The 15,995-nt window shown below is 36.5% G+C and overlaps 1 long non-coding RNA gene across 2 annotated transcripts in view; it reads right to left on the bottom strand.

Annotated features, from left to right (window-relative positions):
* Positions 1–2,032: 2,032 nt before the first annotated feature.
* LOC122905106 overlaps positions 2,033–15,995 on the bottom strand; it is a 47,076-nt gene continuing 33,113 nt past the window's right edge. For both annotated transcript variants that reach the window (XR_006384318.1, XR_006384319.1), the window contains exon 3: positions 2,033–2,146. This is a non-coding gene — a long non-coding RNA (uncharacterized LOC122905106). The remainder of the gene's footprint in view (positions 2,147–15,995) is intronic.

Below are 15,995 nucleotides of genomic sequence, written 5' to 3'. Positions count from 1 at the left end.
TGCAACCTTATTTTTTCTGCAATAAGAGCTCATATAAATGCAATAGGTACATAATATTTCTTTAGGCTTTCATTTCTACATCAGTGACAGCTATGCAGAGTAAATAATCTCTGTGAACACATCCAAATCTAACATTATATGATGCTATAGTACTTTTCATGCTATAAAAGTCTCGAACTAATGCCTCTGCCTTACTAAAAATATGAAACAACAAACAAACCTTGACATTCCTTTCTTTGGTTCATATTTTACCCTTTACCCAGAAATTGCATCTCTATAACCCTCCTGGTCAAAATATTTTGCTAGTCTTCCAGAGTATGCTCACATGTTACTTTCCCCATAAAACATTGCCTGACACCACAAAAATAATTACAATATACTTCTCTCTCTGTACCCGCTATTTAGCTGTTGCTTGTCTATAGTTCTGGACACACCACCTCATGTTTTAATTAGCTTTGTACTTTCCTTTCTCAATCACTGGATAAAAAGTTCACCTACTTAAGCAACTATATTTTATCTAGGTTATTATTCAGCCTACTTTGCTATGATTATATCACAAATAATAGTCACTTGGTAAATTTTTAATAAATGAATTGATTACCAACTCACTAGCTTGATTCACTTTCACACGTGCTTAGCTAAATGGGAAAAGAGTTTAGCAGAGTGGTTAAGGGCTCATATGGTGTATATTTACATCCTGACCCTACTACCTATTTAAACTCTGAGTCTTATTTTCTTCCTCCATAAAATGGTGAAAAGAACTGTAAATAACTCTGAGGATTTTTGTGAGAATTATTTGAGTCAATTCATAAGAAGAATTGGAAAATATCTGTCATGATTTAAGCACTCAGTAAATGTTAACTGTATTACTGCACATTATAAAACAAAAATAAGGATTTCAAAAAGAGATCTAAAATGATTTTCAACAAATGTACTTTCATATGCTTTGTACGGGACTTCCTGGCAGGTGAAAAATAACAATAAACTTAATTAAGGGGTGACTTTTCTGGTCAGCATAAAGGACAGAGCAGTTTTAATCCTGGCAAGAAGAAAGGTCTGGAAGCTTTTCATATTCAATCATTTTCTTTAACATGAATAAGTCGAGTGCTCCATTAGTTCTGGAGAGGAGAGCATAATAGAATCAGTTCTATAATGGGGGCATTAAGCCCTCTTACATTATAGGAAATTATTGAAAAAGGCTGCCAGGCTCTGATTTCCTTGCCAAAATATGGCTATGGATATTCAACAGTAGCATCAAGCCTAATAAAAACTTTTACTTTAAATAGCTAGAAACCCAAATGGCAGCACAGAATGTGAACGTCAGTCTTGAGCAAGAATAGGGCTGAAAGGAAATAGACACAACTCTGTCTTAATGCAGGTGCCTATAAGTAATACCACTTACCACCTTCTTTAGATGCTTTCATTAAGATGAAATGGTATTTCCATTGTTTGTCTTTTATTTACATAGCAACTATACATAAGAAATGAAATTTAGGGGCGCCTGGGTGGCTCAGTGGGTTAAAGCCTCTGCCTTCAGTTCAGGTCATGATGCCAAAGTCCTGGGATGGAGCCCCGCATGGGGCTCTCTCTCTCCAGTGGGGAGCCTGCTTCCTCCTCTCTCTCTGTCTGCCTCTCCACCTACTTGTGGTCTCTGTGAAATAAATAAATAAAATCTTAAAAAAAAAAAGAATTGAAATTTAAGTCAACAACATCAGCAGTCTATGTAAAATAGTGACATTTGTATCTTTTAATGCTGACATGAGAGAGGATCAACTCCATCGTAGAAAATTGAGGAAAATTTAGCTCACCATTCTTTTTATTACCTTTCTTGAGAATTAGCTTATTTTCCTCCTAGTACGCTCTTTATTACCACTCCATTTCTTAAAGGCACTAATTTGCCTGTCCATTATACACTGTTTTCCAATTTGAGAGGGATAATTTTGAGTCAATCTAACACCCACTAGGAAAATTTTCATAGTGGCATTTCCTGTCTGCCTCAATCCTTTGTTATTAGTGATACTCTGTCCAGGGCTTACACCATAGAGTAAAGAAGAAGGCAGATCACTGTCCAGGGACAGAAAAGCTTCTCTGCAACAGTGTCAGAAATCCACAGGCATGGAGAGTATGTTGAGATGACTTCTTCTAGCTTCAAACCGAGGGACCAAAAGCAAACAAACAAAAAAACATCAACAACAAAACAAGACAAAACAAGAAACAAAAACAAACCATAAGTCATTGACAGGGTACATGGGCCTTCTTTAATAAAATACAAGTTAGTGAAGCTGATCCCTACAATCATCCTTTCTTTCTCTTCTGATTACTTCGACTGATTACTTGATGATCACAATTCTCACCCACCCTGTTCATATTCCCTTCGACAGAAATGAAATAGAAACACCAGGGTATTTCCAGACAGAGTCATTCCCTAGCTGGATTTCCCAAATAAATTCATATCACCAAAGCCTCCAGATAACTAACACCAGCCCTCTCTCCCACATCTCATATGCATGAGCCATTGCCTCTCCCTTCGGCCTCAGGGCGCTTTTATCAGTCCAAACATCTCATTATTCACAGGTACATTTTAAATATAAAATTCAGAAGTGAAAGTAAAATTATGCAACACCGCTACAAACACGTATCTTCCCAAAAGCTTAAATCCAACAGTTCTCTTATTTAACCTTGCATTTCATTTAACAGTCTGAAAAGCTTTTGATAACAGTGTCCCGTGTTCCCTTTGTGTATCTCTTAAGCAAGAACCATCCCTGTCTTTTCAGATTTGTTCTTCACTAAGCATTATCAGATCTTAATAATTCAAAAAGCGGGAACAATAAAAAAAATCAATTAGAGAGGCGCTTAGAGATATGATTAAACTGAGATAAATGTAGAGAAGTTTAATCCCCGCTTAGTATGAGACATATCTTCCCAAGAAGGAATGTAAGAGGTAATCCTTAACAATGTTAATTCATGCTCACTATGTCCCTTTCTCTGTTTTATGACTTCCTGCCCCTCACTTGTCCACCCCCAAATCACTGGCTCTAAAAAAGTCTTTACTTATTAATAAAGGAAATCTGGGGTGCTTGAGTGGTGCAGTCCAGTAAGCCTCTGGTTCCTGATTTTGGCTCAGATGGTGATCTGAGACCTGATATCGAACCCTGTATCAGGCTCCGTGATCAGAGTGGAGTCTGCTTAAGACTTTCTCCCTCTCCCTCTGCTCCCTGGCACCCCCCCAACCCATGTGCTCACACGCTCTCTCTCTCTCTCTCTCAAATAAATAACATCTTTAAATAAATAAATACATAAATAAATAAAAACTAACTTAAGACAGTGATTGTGAAGTTAGAACAAGTAAGAAGTAACAATTCAAAGGAGACTTGAGCCCCATGCACACAGATAATATCATATTTTATGATATACTAAGGATATGTTTCTACTAAGTGGTGAAATGCAAAAACAGAATGTAGAATTAAAGTATTTTAGTTTATTTTATATTTGTTCTTGCATCTGTGTTATTACTCTCTTAAAAGGCAGAGACTGGAGAATGGAGAAACAGTGCTATAGAATATTGTAGAATTAGAGTTAGGGGTTAAGAGTTGCCTTTGGGCAAAAGAAATCATATTTTTATGTAAAAGCTAGATCCATGAAACTTGGAAATACAGTTCCTATCCTTCACGTAGGAAAAGTGACCTAAACTAGTTCAGCTAGGTCTACAAGACCCTTCCCATAATGACCTCCAGACACTGAGACAGGGATGAACAGAAACACAGAAAGAAGGAATCATAGTCCACACAGTGTCTACCTCTTCCTCCTTCCTGACTACCCTTCTTCCCTCCTTCCCTTGGTCCTCCCTCCTTCTCTGTCTCTCCTTCCTTTCTTCCCTTCCTGTGTTTCTATTTAGCACCTTTATTCAACTGGAGTTTTGTCTCTGCTAAAAGGGGTCTACGTAGATATCAGATATAAGAGATTATATGCATGTATTTCTTGGTTTGCAAACTCGAGAGTTCCCCTGGTGAAATCTTAAACAGGCTTCTCTATACAGGTGACAGGGAGAGACAAGAAAGAACAGACCTTCCCCAGATTAGTAGGTGGAAAGGAAACTTACTTACAAGGCTTGTCTTGGATGCTGCAAGAGGATTAGATCTCTGCACCTGCGCTCCAGAAGATTAAAAGTTTATATAGAGGCCTTAATGGGATTGGGTCACATATTCAGTCCAGATGGTCTCAACACCTTGCTCTCTCAATGCTAAATCCTTGAAAATGGCTCCCACTGTAGGACAGTGGGCAGAACATAAATTCTAAGGATAGACAAGGGGGGAGGAGTCTACAATTGCCTGGGTCCAGCTCTTTGGTCAACCAGTGGTCACATTCTCAGGATGACCTCCTCTGACATTACTGGGGGTAGAGGTGAGGAAATTGACCACCAGATGATCAATATGGCCGGACCAAACACGAATTCACTAAGGCACCTGTCATTATTCCTGGTCCCTGAAGAGCTGATCACACCGGCTGCTACAGAAATGCTACTTATTTCAGTTCACATGGCACCTTCGGGTTGATTGTACCATGTCTCTCCCATCTTAGGTATGAAGCAACCATTTTGCTACTTAGACAATGTGCTAGGGATTAGGAGATGTAAGCTTACATGAAACCACCTGCACCCAGATGCATCTGCCTGCCATTTCTTCTCCAAGGTCCTAACATCTTCCCTTGGAGCTTTCAGCAGGAAATGACTTCAGTCTTGTTCTCAGATCCCAGAGAACTCATGGGGGAATTCTTCCTCATATTAGGCTGTATCCAGGGGGATAGCCAATCTGGAGAAATTGAGGATTTGCCTCCAATTGATTCTACTCCACTCTCCCAATTCTCTTACCTTTGTTGGGTGTGCTTTAGTTTTCCTCAGCAGCTAGGCTTTTAAAACACAGCTTGGAGAGAAAGTCTTTTGTTATTTGAATTATATTGTTTTATCTATCCCTGGAGACAAGGAACATAGAGTGACTGAGCCATTTTAATGGTGGAAGGGTAATGAGGTAATAAAAAAAGAAAATAAGTACTACAAAAATTATTTATTTATTTATTTACTTACTTACTTACTTAGGTTGGAGAGAGTATGCGAACTGGGGGAGGGGCAGAGAGCGAGAAAGAATCCTGAAGCATACTCTCCATTGAGCTCAGAGCCTGAGATCATGACCTGAGCTGAAATCAAGAGTCAGCCACTCAACCGACTAGGCCACCCAGACACCCCAGAAAACAAGTACTTAAAAATGAGACTAAAGATCGTAAAATTCAGGTAGGTCTGTGAAGCAATTTGAAGTTACGCTATCTTTCCTACAACAAATAGTTTACTCTTGTTTTTCTTACAATTTTTTTTAAGTAGGCGCCATACCCAGCACAGAACCCAACACAGGGCTTGAACCCAGAACCCTGAGATGAAGACTTGATCCAAGATCAAGAGTCAGATGCTTAACTGAATGAGCCACCCACCTCATGGATGTTTTACTCTCTAGCTAGGGCTCCTGGTTAAGTTCCTTTTATGGCTCCCTGTCACAGATGCTTTCTTTAGCACTTACCATCTAAAAGCAACTGCCCCAACTTCTGTGTGCTCTGAACACTAAATATGAGAGCAGGGAACCCAGGGATTAATGAAGGCTTGCCTTGTCAATGTCCCCTACTTGATCCTATGACTTATCTAGATTGTGTGGAAATACTAAGACAAAACTTCCATGAAGTCTGGAACCTTATCTTTTTTTGCTTATTACTGATTGCCTGCATTTAAAACAGAGCCTGGCTCATTGTAGCTGCTCAACAAATATTTATGGGATAAATATTATAAGATCCCTCTTTTGTATGTCTATCCCTAAAGATATATTTTAGTAATTGCTGCTAAACATTATTATTTCAAAGCCCTCTGAGGTACCAGGTGAAAAAGATAATAAATGAACAACATCAAAAAAAAAAAAAAGGTAGAAAATTACTTGAGGAGTATAAGTGGTCAGTTGGGATGAGGACAGGGATAAAATTTCTCCTAACAGCCCAGGGAACTGGCTCCCTCCATGACAGCCTAGAGATCTATAGATTTCCCTCAAATATCCAGTGAACTCTGAAGATGCTCTAATCATATAACATGTGTGTTGAAGGGAAAAGCCTTTTACAGAGATTTTAATCTATCCAAATAAAAGCAATAGCAGCTACAGCCCCTGCTCTCCCTCCAACATATTCTGAACCATAAAGACAAAAACAGGCTTTCCATGGGTAGGGTTCACTGAACTGACCATTCACAAACGTCTTTTAAACCTGCTCCATTAGTACCTCTCCATATTATATTCTGGAAAGAGAACACAGGAACAGAGTTGGGATCCAAGTGTGTCCTAGACAAATTCCTTATCTGAATCTGAGGCCCATGAGTTTTCTTATTCAGCTGATAGATCTTGCAGGTGATACTGAAGCTTACCTAGTAGCTGAGTACTTGATCACTAGTTCCTGGTACCAACCCTGGTTTCTCTTCTCCCCTAACTTTTCCCCAAATGTTTACCTGGCATGACTCAATAAAATATCCCTTTTAGTCACAAAATTAAATTCACTTCAGTAAACTTAAATTTTTAATGCCAGAGGAGTGAGTGTTTTTATTTTTCCACTAGAGACTGGAAATGGGATATTTTTATAGAATATATCTCTTGAGCTATTGCTCAATATTACAACTAGAATGCCTTTGCCAGTGGAGAATGAAACATACATCCATTATTAGTTCCGTAATAATGCTAATACCATGAGCCAAACTCAATAAACCTAACCAAATATGGATCTACAGAGTAATCTCCCGGTATGGAGTAAGTGTTACACACAATGATTCATTTTAACATGCAACAATGCAGAACAAGCTCATGCAATGAGGTAGTTATGTTCCAAGGATATTGCAGCTTTCATTAAAACGCTTTGTTTAAATGAACACATGCAAAATACAGAGCTACATTTCTCATGACTGGAGAGGACCCAAAGCTATACAGTGCTAGAAAACAAAAGATTTAGCCCATTAGAGATCCCCAAATTAATCAGAGCACTTTTGAGAAGCTCGGTTACAGAGTGCACTTCCTGAAAGCAGCCTGCTCTCTTGTCACCTCAAGGCTCTGCCGATTTTGCTATTTTTTCCTTGGAACAGCCTTCTGGTCATTCTCCAAATGGATGGCTCCTTCCCTCTGTTAGAACTCAGCTGATATACCAACTCTCGCATGATTTATCTAAGCTTCTGTCCCCTGGCCATGCTAGATGCCTGTCCTCTGAGTTCCGAATCATTACTGAGTATACCACTCTTCTAGGATTTACCAGAATATTGTACTGTGTGTTCATTTATTGTGATGCCTCACTATGTCATAAGCTATTTCAAGATAGCAACCATGTCCTTTATTTCTCTGGTCCCTGATCTTGTATGTAGCCTGGTATATAGCCATGGTATACAGCCATGTGTTGATACCTTTCCTTGGCCAGATCTTTCTCATAGCTGAGTTCTCAGTTTAAATATGACTTTCACCAAAAGGTTTTCCTTGATTCAGAGTAAAAAGATAAAGAGATCACAGCCACTAGGCAGAAAACAACACTCAGAAGAAAAGGCAATGGATCCAATTTATGGATTGTTAAAATACACAGGAGAAAACATTTTTTTTCAAGTATAAAGTATGAGAAAAATTTCCTGAAATAAAAGAAGACCTAAAAAGTCAGATTCAAAGACAAGACAATTGAAAGCAATGTGAACTAAACCATATCTCAGTGAATTTATATAAATCTTAAAACAAAGAATTTCCTAATCACCCAAGCAGTATGTGCATAGAATTCAGAAAGAAAATTGCATAAAGCTGACCTCTGATTTTTTTCCAATGTTAGATGCCAGGATATTGATCTACAATGTGTTGGGAACAAAAATATGTAATTCAACAATTCTACAACTATTTTAGTTTGTATTCCAACTGGAAGATATTTTTCATAAGCTGGAAAACATTTTCCTAACCAAACAAAATAAATCAGAAACTATAACAGTAATGTTTCCTTATTTCACTCCTATGCGAAGACAGAAAATCCTGGGAATTGAAAGCTGCCTTAGAATACAGAAATTCTAATTGACTAAGTAGTTAAATTATGGAAAGAAAGGAGCCCCTGGGTGGCATAGTTGGTTGAGCATCCAACTCTTGGTTTCAGCTCAGGTCATGATCTCAGGGTCTTGAGATTAAGCCCACTTCAGGCTCGGAGCTTAGCAAGTCTCTTAAAGTTTTTCTCTCCCACTTCCTCTTTCCCTCCCCACATGCTCTCTCTCTACGTGAATAAATAAATCTTTTTTTTTTTAATTATAAAAAGAAAGTTCTGGCAGAGAACATTAAATCTGAATAAATGTGTAAGAAGATCAATAACAATATTCCTAATAAGGACAGATAAATATTTTGTAAATCCCTAAAGAAAGCTGTGTATTTAATAGAAATAATGAATTGTTGGTAATGGACTAGCATTAAGATCATAGACATGCCTTTCAGAAGTGGAAAAAGAGGTTATATCAATGAACTAACTTTATTATGGGTTATGAAAGGAGTCAATATATTTGCTTTTATGTTTGACGTTACACATATATATGCATACACATATGAAGCCCATTTATATTTGAAATATAGCTTTAAATGTACCACTTTCTTAAGTTATATAAGCAACTATCAGTAGAATTATATAACTTCCAAGTAAGAAGAGAATATAAGGGGTGCCTGGGTGGCTCAGTGGGTTAAAGCCTCTGCCTTCGGCTCAGGTCATGATCCCAGGGTCCTGGGATTGAGCCCCACGGCAGGCTCTCTGCTCAGCAGGGAGCCTGCTTCCTCCTCTCTCTCTGCCTGCCTCTCTGCCTACTTGTGATCTCTGTCTGTCAAATAAATAAAATAAAAATATTTAATAAAAAAATAAATAAAAAATAAAGATCAAGTAGCAAAAGACAGAAAACTAAAAGAAGCAGCAAAGAGGAATAAAAATATTACTTCAAATTATTAATGCCTACTATTAACTATTATTTTAAATGTATTAATTTGAGCTACTGAATGCCTACTATGTATCAGATATGGTATAAAAATCCGGGAGTGTATAATACAGATTAAAAAAGACACTTTCCTCATCCCCAGGAAATTTAATAGTCCAAGAGCTTATACACGTACATATACAACACAGACACACACACACACACACACACTCAGACTTGAGATTACACTCTTTCCATTGCTTTGAAGGTTGCCTTTTTTTTTTTAAGACTTTATTTATTTATTTGACAGAGAGAAATCACAAGTAGATGGAGAGGCAGGCAGAGAGAGAGAGGGAAGCAGGCTCCCTGCTGAGCAGAGAGCCAGATGCGGGACTCGATCCCAGGACCCTGAGATCATGACCTAAGCCGAAGGCAGCGGCTTAACCCACTGAGCCACCCAGGCGCCCCTGAAGGTTGCCTTTTTAAGTTCCAATGCAGCTTCAGGGAAACCTACCTGTCAATATGGTATTTATAGGGAGCACATGGTCATCCCTCTCAGAAGACATGCCCATCACTTACACTAATCAATCAAATCCTTCATTCATAAATATGTACTAAAAGCAAATATTCATTGCATATTTAAGATAAATTGCCTACATAAAACAATATGCAATAAGCAAAGCAAAACTGATCCTGGGTGAAATAGGCAATTTAGACCCCAAATGGAAATTCTAAAAATTATTTTTTAAAATATAAATATTATCCTCAGGTAGATTTAAGACAATATTGCATCCATAAGCTAGACAGGATGCTATGACATAATATATGGCAAATAAATTTATAAAATAGAGAAACAGAAAGAGGAGACAAAGAGGAAGGGACAAAGGAAGAAAGATTAGCAAATACATGAAATAATAAGATGGATGGTACTAATGTTCAAGTTGGTAATTTGAAAATTAACATTTATAATTGTGCAGATGATAGAACCAAAACAAATGGAACATATGTTGAAAAAGTGAGAGACAAGGAGAACTCCAAACAGGTCAATATCCACTTCTTAGAATGGAATGACACTAGCCAATATAGTAGCCACACAGAGCTGCTGATTGCTTTAAATGAGAACACAGGCAGAAACCCCTTCAACCTCAGCCGCAACAACTCTTGATAGACACATCACCAAAGGCAAGGGAAACAAAAGTAACAATGAACTATAGGGACTTCATCAAGATAAAAGCAAAAGCTGGATGTCCATTGATAGATGAATGAATAAAGAATATGTAATATATATATACACACAAACATATACATATATACATATATTTTTAGCTAATTGAATTTAAGTTAAAAAAAGGAATAATGTGGTTAGTCTGAAAGGAGATATGTCATAATTATAAACTACACAGGATATTTCTTTTTTAAAAAATATTTTTTATTATGTTCAATGAGCCAACACATAGTACATCGTTATTTTTTGATGTAGTGTTCAACAATTCATTAGTTTTGTATAACACCCAGTGCTCATCACCACACCTGCCCTCCTTAATATCCATCATCCTGTTACCCCATCTCCCCAACCCCTCCCTTCCATAACCCTCCTTCAGTTTGGTTCCCAGAGTCCAGTCTCTCATGGTTTGTCTCCCTCTCTGATTTCTTCCCATTCAATTTTCCCTCCCTTCCCTTGTGGTCCTCCATGCTATTCCTTATGTTCCACATACAAGTAAAATTATATGATACTTGTCTTTCTCTGCTTGACTTATTTCACGTAGCTTAATCCCCTCCAGTCCCATCCATGTAGATGTAAATGGTGGGTAGTCATCCTTTCTGATGACTGAGTAATATTCCACTGTATATATGAACCACATCTTCTTTATCTGTTCATCTGTTGAAGGGCATCTCAGCTTCTTCCACAGTTTGGCTATTTTGGACAATGCTGCTATGAGCATTGGGGTGCATGTGCCACTTCTTTTACTACATCTGTATCTTTGGGGTAAATACCTAGTAGTGCAATTGCTGGGTCATAGTGTAGCTCTATTTTTAACATCTTGGGGAAACTCCATACTGTTTTCCAGAGTGGCTGTACCAGCTTGCATTGCCATGAACAGTGTAGGAGGGTTCCCCTTTCTCCACATCCTTGCCAACACTTGTTTCCTGTCTTGTTAATTTTGGCTATTCTAACTGGTGTAAAGTGGTATCTCAATGTGATTTTGATTTGAATTTCCCTGATAGCTAATGGTGATGAACATTTTTTCATGTGTCTGTTAGCCATTTGTGTGTCTTTGGAGAAGTATCTGTTCATGTCTTTTGCCCATTTATTGACTGGGTTGTTTTTTGGGTGTTGAGTTTTAGAAGTTCTTTATAAATCTTGGATACCAGCCCTTTATCCATAATGTCATTTGCAAATATCTTCTCCCACTCCATGAGTTGTCTCTTTGTTTTGTTGACTGTTTCCTTTGTTCTACACAGGATACTTCCAAAGCTTACTATAAATAAAAAAAGTTGGTTCATACTAAAATTCAAGAAGCAACGAAAAAAGGTGAGAGAACTGGAGAAAACTCTTGAAAATTTAATGTCTCATTAATAATGTCAATGTTTATATAGTAAAATTGTTTTATATATTAAAATAATTTTTGTTAGATGAGGCTAAATACAATATTGAAATTCTTTTCACTTTTTCATTTTAGTTTTTTTTTAATATAAGTACTTGAAAACCTGAAATTACATACGTGGCTTGCGTTATATTTCTATTGGACATTGCTAAAATAGTTTCAGAAACAGAGGATGAAGGGAGAAAAAGGGACCAGAGATTACCAAGAAAGTCAGAGGATATTTCTCAGAGCTCATGAATGACAATGTTCACATTGAAAGAGGCTTCCTAGTGCTAAGAAAAATAGACTCACAGCAAGACATATACTTTTGAAATTTCAAAACCCCAAGAATGAAAACAAACTATTAAAAGCTTTTTAAAAAATGATATAATATAACCTACAAAAATAAAAATGCAGCCTGACATCAGACTTACCATCATCATTACTATATGTTAAATATAATTTGTTTGAGCATGCTTTGGCTTTAGAAATATGTACGGAGTTAAACTGTCGATCAAATATAACATTATAGTAAGACATTTTTAGTAAACAAGGACACAAAAATTTACCCCAAAAATTATCAAAAATCTACTTGAAGGAAATTCAGTGGAATTTTTTAAAAGAGGAAATATTTAAAAGGGAACAACATGGGATAGAAGAAATAGTAGGAAATAAATAATGATATAGATCAAAAGAGTATGAGCTGCAAGATTTAAACCCCTGTACCTGTACTGCCCACCCCAAACTCTGGCCAAAAAAAAAAAAATGAAAAAAAAAAATTCAGAATGTCTGCAGATGAGACTTAGATATCAGTATTTTTCAAAATTCTCAAGGTCACTGCCGAATGCAACTAAGTTTGAGAATCACTGATGATTCTAAATAAATTCAAAAGGAATGTAAAAGTAATCCATTTGAAAAATGACTCTTCAAAATTCACTTTTGAGCAGTCAGCTCTACCTAATGATTTAATATTACAACCACATTACATTGGTTCTGCTGTGTGTAATATTTTATCATCATGAAAATGTAAATGTAGTTTTACTGCAGTTAAATCTTTAGGTGCAACCTTTAAAAAAAAGCTCAGTAGACTTCATTACTTAGACAAAAAATGTTGTTGTCATAATCTTCAACAATATAAAGATAATTAACAAAAACCAGGAGTCAGAGGAGAGGTAATGGCAGGGAACTTGCACCGAATTTTTTATCTTCTCTAATGGGCAGTCAAAAGATGCCATATAAACTTGATAGATTAAAAAGAAAAGAGACCAAGGTAAACAGTGGGAAAAATGTCCCAGAGAATAATTATGAATTGGGGGGAAATTGTAATTTTTAAAAGACTCCAAATAGTTTTTTCAGCTGATTTTGAAAAGTTGGTTCATCTCAAAAATCAAGAAGCAATGAAAAAAGTCCAGAGAACCCAAGAAAACTCTTGAAATTTTAAAACATGAGTAGTAAAAAACAACAACAACAACAACAACAAACCCTGTGAGTGGTAAAGAAAAATAAATACATGTTTTAGAATATTGAGAAAATCAGGGGCACCTGGGTGGCTCAGTGGGTTAAAACCTCTGCCTTCGGCTCAGGTCATGATCCCAGGGTCCTAGGATCCAGCCCTGAATCAGGCTCTCTGCTCAGCAGGAAGTCTGCTTCCTCCTCTCTCTGCCTGCCTCTCTACCTACTTGTGATCTCTGTCAAATAAATAAATAAAATCTTTAAAAAAAAAAAAAAAGAATATTGAGAAAATCATCCATAATATGAAAACAAAAACACAGAGGGGCGCGTGGGTGGCTCAGTGGGTTAAGCCTCTGCCTTCAGCTCAAGTCATGATCTCAGGATCCTGGAATCGAATCCCACAACGGGCTCTCTGCTTGGTAGAGAGCCTGCTTCCTCCTCTCTCTCTCTCTCTCTCTCTATCTGCCTGCCTCTCTGCCTACTTGTGATCTCGCTCTGTCAAATAAATAAATAAAATCTTAAAAAAAAACAAAACACAGAAATAGAAAAGACTAAAGGTAAAAGCCAGAAAATTAATCCAGGAGAACACCTGCCTAAAAGGGAAAAGAGAAAAATGCCACCAACATTATTAAAGGACAAATAACTGAAATTTTCTCAGAGTTTCCAGATTGAAAAGGCCATCCACACAAATAAAGGAAGACCTAGCTCTAGGAATATTATTGCAATATTTCATAACATCCCAGATAAAGAAAGATCCTAAAACCACAGGGAGAAAAATAGAAAGAAACAATAGTCCAAAAAGAAATAATCAAACTGATGGCATACTTGCCATCAGTCACCCTAAATCCTAGAAAACAATATAGCAATGGCTTTGAAGTTCTTTCGATAAATGAAAATAATTTTCACCAAGAATTCTATATTCTACCAAATTATCAGTCAATGGTCATCGTGGGCTAAAAGTAATTTCAGATACATAAGAACTTGAAAAATTTCTCTCTCACACACTCTTCCTTATGAAGTTGGATAACAAACCAAGGAGTAACCTAAGAAATAAGAAATGCAATAAATAGTATTTTCACAGGTCCTATAATGTCAGTGCTGTTCAATATAGTTTTTAGAAATTCTAGTATCGATCCAGAGACAAATCACATACTCTAAAAGGACTTCATGATAGCTATATAACATAATATCAATAACATCAACCTTAGGAGCATTAAAACAAAAGTAGAGATGGCCAAAATTATGAGGTAGGACTGCAGAACAAGTAAAAGAAGGGTGGAGGCACTAATTTCCTTATCTTCTAAAGTGAAGTATCAAAAATAGTGGTACTTATTTGCCAATAAAATGGTAACTGTGTCCCAGTCACCTGTAGTGGTCTCTTTAGTTTTTCCCAAATAAGACACAAGGAAAGGATATCCTGTAACATGGAGAGGTGGGGCGAGATAAACAGAAAACAAAACAAAACAACCAAGCAAGTGTCATTAATATGTGAAGCAAAACAGTAATGTCAACTGTACGGAATAAACATCTCATGCCTCCATGCCCAAATTTACCTTTGACAATGATGGTGCACCAGTATTTGGTTGTTCTTAAAAATGTTAATGCCACCAGTTTATTTTAGTCTGTGAAATTTCCCCCAACTTCTAAATTAAAATAAGTTCCCAAACTGAAGATATTATCCAACCAAAACTATTCATGCAATTCAATTAGAGTCATAATTGTATTCTATGAGAAGAGATGTGTGTTTTTTGAGCTTCCTTTATCTCATCCAAATCAGTGTTATGTCTTGTTGATCTGTACTAGACAATAGGAATGAAAGTCTTCTACAAAGAGATTCCTCCTCAAAACATATCATCTCAAAACATAACTAATAGGATTTGTATAATATGTTTTGAATGGTAACACAGTAGAAATTAAATCTGTTTTATAATACTTTTGTTGACATAGAATGACTCTCTTTGCCTTATTTTTTTTTTACTTCTACATTGTCTGATTAATAAATTGGACTCTTTTCTTGTTTATATTATTGACCTTTCCTGTCAGTTCTTTCTCTATATTTGTGTTATGTATCTTGAAAGTGTCTCATGTGTTGATATTAATACAATTCCAAAAAAAGTAGGTTCTACCATTTAATATTTTGTCATAATAGTTATACTTGCCTAAATTTTACACTTGAAATTTTATACTCCTTTAATTTTTCCTTTGTCATCTACCTTGTGTTATAGTCTAGGTTTTACATACTTCAATTCCTCAGTGATTAGAAATTTTGATTTCATTTTTAAAATAAACATTCTTTCCTGCTTTGTCAAAGATTAGTTGACCATAGAGTTGAGGGTCTATTTCTGGGCTCTCTATTCTGTTCCATTGATCTATGTGTCTGTTTTTGTGCCAGTACCATGCTGTCTTGATGATGACAGCTTTGTAATAGAGCTTGAAGTCCAAAATTGTGATGCCACCAACTTTGGCTTTCTTTTTCAATATCCCTTTGGCTATTCGAGGTCTTTTCTGGTTCCATATAAATTTTAAAATTATTTGTTCCATTTCTTTGAAAAAGATGGATGGTACTTTGATAGGAATTGCATTAAATGTGTAGATTTCTTTAGGTAGCATAGACATTTTCACAATATTTATTCTTCCAATCCAGGAGCAGGGAACATTTTTCCATTTCTTTGTGTCTTCCTCAACTTCTTTCATGAGTACTTTATAGTTTTCTGAGTATAGATTCTTAGCCTCTTTGGTTAGGTTTATTCCTAGGTATCTTATGGTTTGGGGTGCAATTGTAAATGGGATTGACTCCTTAATTTCTCTTTCTTCTGTCTTGTTGTTGGTGTAGAGAAATGCAACTGATTTCTGTGCATTGATCTTATATCCTGACACTTTACTGAATTCCTGTACAAGTTCTAGCAGTTTTGGAGTGGAGTCTTTTGGGTTTTCCACATAGAGTATCATATCATCTGCGAAGAGTGATAATTTGACTTCTTCTT

This window comes from Neovison vison, chromosome 4 (assembly GCF_020171115.1).
Source record: "Neovison vison isolate M4711 chromosome 4, ASM_NN_V1, whole genome shotgun sequence".
NCBI classification, from domain to species: Eukaryota; Metazoa; Chordata; class Mammalia; order Carnivora; family Mustelidae; genus Neogale; species Neogale vison.
This window is presented reverse-complemented; position numbering and strand designations above follow the sequence as displayed.